Source organism: Dipodomys merriami, unplaced genomic scaffold (genome assembly GCF_024711535.1).
Source record: "Dipodomys merriami isolate MVZ:Mamm:240054 unplaced genomic scaffold, mDipMer1.0.p SCAF_583, whole genome shotgun sequence".
NCBI lineage: Eukaryota > Metazoa > Chordata > Mammalia > Rodentia > Heteromyidae > Dipodomys > Dipodomys merriami.
In genome coordinates, this window is record NW_027206161.1 from 104,584 (window position 1) to 114,624 (window position 10,041).

The following is a 10,041-nucleotide window of genomic DNA, read 5'->3' on the forward strand; positions in this document are numbered from 1 at the left end:
TCCTCAGCACCACATAAGCAAAAAGAAAAAATCCGGAAGTGGCGCTGTGGCTCAAGTGGTAGAGCACTGGCCTTGAGCTGAAGAGCTGAGGGACAGTGCTCAGGCCGAGAGTTCAGGCCCCACAACTGGACCAAAAAAAAAAAAAAAAAAAAAAGAGCATGTCTGTGCAATGGAGGCAAAGTCTCTCTCCCATGGAAGTTCTCTTTTACTTTGGCCTTGAGCAGTCCTGTGTGCAGGCTCCTTGACATCATATCATGGCCCATTGCCCCTGGAACAATGAACACTGTGATGAGGTGACTATACCCCAGAGGTAGGTACCAAAATTATAACTTACTCAGAAGGACTAAAGAATGCATAAAGATCTTGGGTTGGCTTTGTGGAGCTTCTGACTAGGCCTGGGGAGTGATATGACCTGCAGACTGTCCAATGGTCATGAGAGACATATAGTTCATTCCTAAAGACACCTCATTAATACCTACATAACCCACACCAACTAGTGCCTTCCCTCCCATGGGCCTCTCCTGTCTAGCAAGGGTTCTGATGGTCTTTTCTTTCAATAAAGTTATGCTGTCTTACCTCTTCCTTTTTGTCTGTAGACTCTTTCCTCAAACAAAGGAGACAAAGGACCTGATCCAGGTGTTACATTTTATTTTTCTTGTCAGTCGAAAGGCTTGAACTCAGGACCTAGACACTGTCCCTCAAGGCTAGTGCTTTTGCACTTTGAGCCACAGGACCACTTCTGGTTTTCTGGTGGTTAATTGGAGATAAGTCTCAAACTTTTCTGCCTAGGCTGGATTGAAACTCTGAAGTTCAGACCTCAGCGTCCTAAATAGCTAGGATTACAGGTGTGTGAGCCACCAGTGCTGGACAAATGGTTGTGTGTGTGTGTGTGTGTGTGTGTGTGTGTGTGTGTGTGTGTTGGTCCTAAGGCTTAAATTAATGCATAAACATTGATTTGGATTTTTTTTTGCTGAAGATTAGTGCTCTACCACTTCAGTCATAGTTCTACTTTGGGATTTTTGGTGGTTAATTAGGGATAAGAATCTCACTGAATTTTCTTGCCTGGACTGGCCTTGAACTTAGATCCTCAGATCTTAGTCTGCTGAGTATCAAGAAATACCAGCTAGAGCCACCACCACTACAGCTGAGTATTCTATTTTATTCCATTCTCTGCTAACTCATGATAAAGAGGCTCTCTCCTAAATTCCCATAGATTTTAGAGTGCTGTGTGGAATACCAGCTATACACAAGTAATGAAAGCTGAAAATCTCAATGGGAAAATGGTGCCCTTCTATGGATATTCTGCATCATTCACTATAGTACTGAGCAGTCCCATATGCAGACACTATACATCCCATCACCATGGCACTGAGCAGTCTTGTGAACAGAGCCATAGACATTGGATCAATATGGCCCTGAGCAGTCCTGTGTGTAGACCCCAAAGATATCAAATAACCATGACCTTGATAGTTAAGCATGTGACCTCTACATTAGGATAAAAACCCAACAGTGAAGACTTTCATAGGGGAGGCTGGACGTGAGGGAAGTGTTTATTAGAGGAAAGTGGCTGCTAAAAGATCTGAAGTGGGTGGGTGACATGATGGAGTAGGGTCTTGGAAAGCCTCTACTGAGAGGTATGTGGCCATGGTGTCTTCAAGGAGCAGATGTGTCAGTGTTAGGGAAGAAATGACTAAAAGAAGGATTCAGCTTGTTTCCCCTGGGGTCTATGGAATTCATTTGCTAGGAACAACCAGGATATAATCTGTGTATGAGAAACAAAGGTTTCACCTATCATCCACTCAATGCATGGGGATGAGACTCTGGTCCAGGGAAACCTTGTGCTGAGTGGCTGACATCACTAAGTCACACATCTGTGAGTACCCATCATGTTTGCAGACTCAACACCTAGGTATACCATGTGTGATTGGAACAAACGCATTCCCGGTGTGTCCCTTGGGCACTGATGATACTCTAGCACAGGTTTGGTGGCAACACAAAAAGGGCTCAAGATAAAAGCATTCAGGATCCACCAGCTTTGGTGCCCAGGAAGCAGATAAAAGTTCTGTTTTGAAGCAGGCCATCATGTTGATACTGAAAACCTAATAACTGAATCACATCTTTTGTCTCTATGATCTCAAAAAATGAGTTCATGGATGCAGAGGGAAGAATAAAACAGCAATGATTTATTGAAGAAGAGAATATCAAATGTCTTGCTAGACAGGAGGGGTCCTAAGGGAAGGTACTTACTGGGATGCTTTGTACAGGGTTTAATTGTCTGTAGGAGAGAGCTATATGACTCTCAAGGTCATAGGACAGTCTGTGGCCATATCCATCCCAGACCCAATCAGAGATGTCACACAGCTTGTATGAGATATCTGCATCCTTTAGCCCTTTTAATGGATGTCTGGTCCAGCAGACACCTGTGAGGCTCAATCAGGTCACTGTTCACATGGAAGTCTACTAGTGGCTCAGTTGATAGAGCTTCTCTTCTAGCTTTGTGTTGTGTTGTGGTGCGTGTGTGTGTGTGTGTGTGTGTGTGTGTGTGTGTGTGTGTGTGTGTGTGTGTGCGTGTGTGTGGTTAATTGGAAATAAGAGTTCCAAGTACATTCCTTCCCTTCTGAGCCAACACTGAACCATGATCCTCAGATCTCAGCCTCCTGATTAGCTAGGATTATAGATTTGATCCATAAACAAAGGGCTGAAAAAATAGTCTTTTAATAAGTTCATAAGTTCATTTAAAGAAGTATGAAAACAGCACCATTACTTAAAATTCAATCACCCCTCAATATCCTCATGGAATGGGCTCGAGGACCCCCACCAATAACAACATCTTCACACACTCAAGTTCTTTATATAAAATAGTATTTGTATAGAACCTACAAATAATCTGCCACACACATTCAAGTGTCTCTACATGACATCATACTTAATAACAGGTACATGCTATGTAGCCAGTGGATTTACTATAGAGTACAGTACAAGTATATGAGAAGAAAATAGTGTATAATGGAATCTACAGTGTTGGAATGTGCAGAGACAATAGCAGGTGAATTAAAGGTGAACCTGAAGATGAAAACTGGCAGGAATGGAGACGAGAAAAATGCGAGGAGGTGGAGAAGGAATGGGTTAAGGCCTGAGGCATTTGGAACTGGAGAAGAGGAGCCAGTGGCCCAATTAACAGTACTAGGGAAGGAAAAGGGATGAAGAGGAAGGATTAGTTCACATATATTTGTTCTTATCCTATCAAGATTTATTTAGCTTCCTTCAGAATTGAAGTTCTAAGAGAATTATCAGAATTCTCAAGTCCATTCCTTACTAAGTCAGAAATGGATTTCATCTCACAACAAGATGGTAATCACAAAAATGTTCAACATCTCCATGGAAGTTTTAAAGGCTAATATCAATCAATGACTTGAATTACCTTGGCAAGGAAGACACCTGTAAGAATTTATGGGTGAGTAACTTTAAAAAACTCCAACAATGACAACTGGCTCTTAACAGCCCAACACTCATCATGAAGCAATGAGCTTTTCCTTCAATGTTGTCTTTTCCATTTTTTTTTTGTGAAGCAAGATTACCATATTGTTCCTCTGTAATTTGAGAGACAGTGTCAAGAAAGAGAATGGATAAGTTTGAATCACCTCTGATGACAAGAAAGCTGAAGCAATTTGATTGTCTCATGACTGTCTCATTGGCCAAGGGGCAAAAAGGGTAGTCACAGTTGAGAGGCATTTTCCATCCACCTTCCAAATGCATTTCTACTTTCTTCTGCCTGTTCTGAATCCACATAAGCTAGCTTATATTGACTGCATCAGTAAAGACTGACTAGCCCTGGAGGATTGGCAGGGATGGGATGGTGTGCAAAAGGCGGAAGTGACCAGGAGGCCTGAAAAGAAGGGAGGGCTGAAGTGAGAGAACCACTGCTAATCTCCTCTTCAAAAAATCCCTCAATGGTTGAACCAATCTTTTCTGTTTCCATGTCTCAAATGCTGTAATTTCTGTAATGAATGCTGAGAGTCACTCAGAATCATAAGCTCTGCCCCTAAGTTTCTTGTCAATTATAGGCCTAAGTCAACTCTTGTCTCCACAGGCAAAAAATATGTTCCTCGGGCCATCATGGTGGACCTAGAGCCTGGAACCTTAGACTCAGTGAGATCAGGACCATTTGGCCAGAGCTTCAGGCCAGACAACTTCATATTTGGTATGTCATCATGGTCTATGGGTCCTAACATCCAGGCACTCCAGTGCTGGGCTGAGCCTTTATACACCTAGATATTGTCCTCACCTAACCCACCTATTCCAGTCCACTGGAGTCATGCCCCTGGCCACTCAGACAGCTCAGATCAGTGCAACTCTGCAAGCCCTCCATGACAAAGAAGCCTCTGAAGGGAAAGATCAGCAATCAGGGAAAGCCTCCAACAAGGTTTCAGAACTGCTGGTCATTTCAAAGGCCCGGCAATAACAGAGAACTACTTCAGGACACCAGAAATCAAAGCATAGCTCTGTGTGAGCAAGGTGCAGACAAGTGCTTGCAGCTTAGCTTTCCTATGATCACAATGTGCTCCTGTCCCTCCTGTGAAACTAATTACATTTCCAGTATTGAGGCAGGCTCTGTTCTTCATTTCTACAAGTAGTTGATTTGGGTTAAAATGTATCTTCCTCCACATTGTCTTTATTTCTTTAGAACCTGGGTGATTTGTAGGGTCCCAGATACAATGAAAACATTTTCTTTATTTCACCAAAGTTATCTAAATTAAAAGCAAAGGTTGGCTCAGAAGAGTCCTGTTGTCTTCACAATGCAAATGGCACAGTAAATATTCTTGGAGTGTGTGTCCCATCATGGCTTCTGTCTGATAGGCCAGAGCGGGGCAACCAATAACTGGACCAAGGGCTACTACACAGAGGAAGCTGAGCTGGTGGAGCCGGTACTGGATGTGGTGAGGAGGAAGTCAGAAAGGTGTGACTGTCTACAGGGTTTCTAGCTGGCCCACTCTTTGGGAGGTGGCACCGGGTCAAGCATGGGCACCCTGATTCTCAACAATATTCAAGAGGGGTACCCAAACCACACCATGAACACCTTCAGTGTCATGCCCTCCCCGAAGGTGTCAAACACAGTGCTGGAACCCTACAACGCGATCTTCTCTGTCCACCAGCTGGTGGAAAATGCAGATAAAACTTTCTGCATCGACAACAAGGCCCTGTACAACATCTGCTTCTGTAACTTGAAGCTGCCCACGCCCAACTATGGGGACCTGAACCACCTGGTGTCAGGCACCAACAGCGGGGTTACCATCTGCCTGTGCTTCCCTGGCCAGATGAATGCAGACCTGCACAAGCTGGCCTTGAATATGGTGCTCTTTCCCGCCTGCACTTCTTCATGCCTGGCTTTGTGCCCCTGGCCAGCCGTGCCAGCCAGCAGTACCATGCTCTCTCAGTGCGCGAGCTTCACCCAGCAGATATTTGACCCTAAGAACTTGATGGTCACCTGTGATCTCCGCCGTGGCTGCTACCTGACAGCGGCTGCCATCTTCCGAGGCTGCATGTCCATGAAGAGGTGGATGAACAGATGCTCAACGTGCAGAACAAGAACAGCAGCTACGTTGGAGACTGGATCCCCAACAATGTGAAGACGGCTGTGTGTGATATCCCCCCTTCCCTTCCCCCCCACCCCACCCCCACATGGACTCACGATGTCGGCCACCTTCATCGGCAACAACATAGTCATCTAGGATCCCTTCAAGTGCATCTCAGAGCAGTTCAGTGGCATGTTCCAGTGCAATGCATTCTTGCACTGGTACATAGGTGAGGGCATAGATGAGATGGAGTTCACTGAAGCTGAGAGCAATATCAATGACCTGGTGTCCAAGTACCAGCAGTGCCAAGATGACACTGCTGATGAACAGGGGGAATTTGAAGAAGACTTGGTGGAGGAACTAGTTTAAGACTTCCCATTGCTAGCAGTGCAACAGGAGTGTCAGAGCCTGCCTACTTCTCAAATGAATGGTGCTTTCCTGAGCTCCTGTTGTCCTGGAGTGGGATCCTTGCTGTGTATCATTATGCACAGCCTTTCCTGTCAGAAACTCACTGGTGGTGAATGTAAAAATACAGATTTCTTTTAAATATAATTGTATGAAAGCCTTATTTATATAAATAAAGAAGTATACATTTTATACTCTTAGTCCTTATTCTTCTTAAGAATCCCTTTTATTCTTTCAATGTATTTGAAATATAAAGGTGGCCAGCAGGATTTAATCTTAGCAATATAGGACTGGTGCTCAAGAGGAGTTTCAAATTCATGGTATTCCTGCTATTTTGAAGAGGAGTATGACAAATGCCAATATTTTTTATTTTCCCTGGCCCAGTTCTAAAGTTAGCAATCTCTCAATAGCATGCCAGTAGCAAAAAAGCAGTTTGAAGAGAAAGAAAACGAAAACTAAATGTTACAATTTTCCTAGTACCAATTTGATGTTTGGAGTACTGACAGGATTGACGTTCAAGGCTTGTCTGGGCACTGAGGTAGCAGGGCCTCTTCCTCCTTTATTCTGACACAGGACTGGCTATACCTGCCACCCATTACACATTCCTCTTTGGGAATGGAACCACAAAAGGCAGTTATGAATACTGGCCATTAGAGATCTACTTCTCCTTCACACAATGATAGGTTCTTGTCTCATGCCCCATCAGAGGGATTGCAGTCACATTCTCCAGAAATTGTAGCAGGAACCCCGATCCCTGTGCTTACAGTTCAGTTTACAGTGAAGCAGAATTCACAGGATGAGTGCAAGATCTTGGTTGCCAGGGTAGTTTCTCAAGGCATCTGGCAACATTAAGGACAGAAGTGAGTCTAGCTCTTTGAGGGAGTGAAAAGCTGACCAGCCCCATAGTGTATCAAGAACTGCTTGATTCTGTCCTTCCAAGTGAAGGAGAGAAGGGGAGACATGGCCCAATGACCCATTCTCATACTCACTTTTCCAGCATTCAAAGCTATCTGAGGCCCAGGGGGGAGTTGTAAGGACAAAAGGGATGCATGGAGCTAGACTATTGGGTATGGTTACTTTACATGAGTAAGATGGAAATCTCAATTGCTTAGAACCTACAATGGCCAGGAAGAGGTCGAACATTTCTGTTTTCACAGGAGGCCACATCAGTCAAGGGTTCTTTTTGCCAGAATCTTTCACTCTTCTTGCAGTGAGGCTTCAGGTAGGTTGTCTGTGCCAGGCATTCCTCCATGGCCACCAATAACCTGTAAGCCCCTTTTTATTCAGAAACAGGACCTATGGGAATTTAGCAACTTTTAGAAAGCTCTAAGGAAAAGATACTACTGGGTGAGGTGCAAGTTCCTTGCTTCTAGTAAAGTTGGGAAATAGTAATTTCCCTAAGCTTTCCTCTACCAGGCCTGAGGTTGGAGTAGGGTGGAGATGAGTGGGGTATAGATCTTTAAGCCAAGCTGATCTCACTCATTAGAAAGTAAACTTCCCCAGGGGGTGATCTGTGACTAGAAGCAAGATGTTTTCTGTCCTTGCCCCAAGGCATATCAAAGTGCAATTAGCTTCTAATGTGGAAGTCCTAGGGAGTAGGTGTTGGCCAGCAAATTGACATTCCTGGGTCTCTAGTACTGGAACTGATCAGGTTGGATGATCCCCAAACCCAATAAGGCTGCTGGGTCAGAACTGAAGGCAGGTCTGGCCAAAGCACTCTCACTCCTCAGTGGGTTAAGGATTGAGGCCAAGCTGTGATGGAGGTCCCACCTAGCATATCTACCAGTATTTGACTAAGAATATTTTTTAAATTTTATTTTATTTGTGAACATACTGTACAGAGGGGTTACAATTACATGGGCAAGATAATGAATACATTTCTTACCAAGCATTGCAGCCTCCTCCTTGTTTAACCTTCACCTCCCTTCCCAGCCTCCCCCCCTCCCCGCCCACCCAATCCTTCCCCATCTACCCCCCACCGACATTGTAAAGCTCGTTTTTGACATGACAATTTGTACTTTTCATTGTTGCAACAGGTCCACCTGAATCCTTAAACGACTTGTTTTTCCCCATCTCCTCCACAAGTTACACTGACATCAAATATATTGAAAGCGGGGGTTATACTGTGGGGGGGGGACATACAAAGCAACAAAGAAATAATCTTATAAATGCATTAGAAACACATGCATGAAAGAAAAAAAAAACATTAAGATACCTATCTAAGGATTCATTTTCCTAACATCACATTATCTTACTTTTTCCACTTGACTCATACATATACTAGATATTACAAATAAGGGAAACCATGGGACCTGTGTTTCTTTGTGCCTGGCTTACTTCACTTAATATATTTTTTCCAAGTTATTCCATTTCCTAACAAAGGTGGCAATGTCATTTTTTTTTGAATGAGGCATAGAATTCCATTGTGTATATATACCACATTTTCTTGATCCATTCATCTACTGAAGGGCATCTGGGTTGGTTCCATATCTTAGCTATGGTAAATAATGCTGCAATAAACATAGTTGTGCTGGAAGCTTTAGTGTGGTCTTGTTTGTAAACATTTGGGTAAATTCCCAAAAGTGGGATTGCTGGGTCATAGGGGAGGTCTATGTGAAGTCTTTTGAGGAACCTCCATACTTCTTTCCAAAGTGGTTGAACAAGTTTACATTCCCACCAACAATGAAGTAAGGTTCCCTTCTGTCCACATCCCCTCCAGCATCTGTTGTTGTTAGAGTTCTTGATTTTTGCCATTCTAACTGTTGTGAGGTGGTATCTCAATGTTGCTTTGATTTGCATTTCTTTTATGGCTAGGGATGTTGAGCATTTCTTCATGTGTCTATTGGCCATCCTTCTTTCTACTTCAGAGAAGTTTGTCTTTAATTCTTTAGCCCACTTATTTATTGGGCAGTTGTTTCTTTGAGGATTTGATACAATAGAATGGAAGAAAGACAGCCTCTTCAGTAAATGGTTCTGGCAAAATTGGTTAACTACATGTAGAAAACTAAAGCTATATCCGTATATATCACCCTGCACCAGAATCAACTCCAAATGGATCAAAGACCTCGAAGTCAAAGCAGACACTCTGAAAACATTACAGGATGGAATACGAGAAACCCTAGGTCTCCTTGGCGCTGCCCGGAATTTTCTGAATAGAGACCAGGAAACACAACAAATCAAAGAAATATTGGACAAATGGGATTGCATAAAGTTGCAGAGCTTCTGCATGGCAAACGGCATAGCTAGCAAGATCAATAGAAAGCCCACAGATTGGGAGAAGATCTTTACTAGCCATACAACAGAAAAGGGTCTCATATCTAAAATATACTTGGAACTCAAAAAATTAAATCCCCCAACAACAAATGACTAAGAATATTTTTTTTGTTTTCTCTTAAATACTCATTTATGAGACTTTTCTGGTGGTTTTGGATTATTAGTTTACACTCTTGACGAAGTAGTTCTTGTTTCACAATTAATAACTCTTGCCTCACCCCTCAGAAAACTCTTCTTGATAATTATATCAGTAGATCACCATATATTTCTCAGGCATAGCTTTTGTTTCCTCCCAGCCAGAGGTCTGCACTCATTGCCACACAAGCCAACATTGAGGTGACTCCTATAGACAGGTTGATTATTTTGTCCAAATGCTAAGTGCAATATCTCCCTTATTCTCATGTACCTTGGTAATTGTATCAAATACTTAATAGAGTCCTTGACTAGTATGATACGCAAAGCTCTGGGTGAAGATGCAACTCAATGGTAGAGTACATCCCTGGCATGCACAAGACTCTCTGTTCAGTCCTCAGCACCAAAAGGAGGAAAAGGTAACAAATGTTAGAAAAGTGGGGCTGAAATTAGGAAAGCAACTCCATTTGTAGTAGCCCCACAAAAAATAAAATACCTAGGAATTAACTTAACCAAAGAAGTGAAGGACCTCTATGATGAAAATTCAAAAACGAAAAATGAAATAAAAACGGAACTTAGAAAATGGGAAAAACTCCCATGCTCCTGGATTGGAAAGATTAACATCGTGAAAATGGCAATACTTCCCAAGGCTATCTAC

General features: G+C 43.0%; 1 pseudogene; it reads left to right on the plus strand.

Annotated features, from left to right (window-relative positions):
- The first annotated feature begins 254 nt into the window (after positions 1 to 254).
- On the plus strand, positions 255 to 5,942 carry LOC138813086 (tubulin beta-2 chain-like; annotated as a pseudogene).
- The last annotated feature ends 4,099 nt before the right edge of the window (positions 5,943 to 10,041 follow it).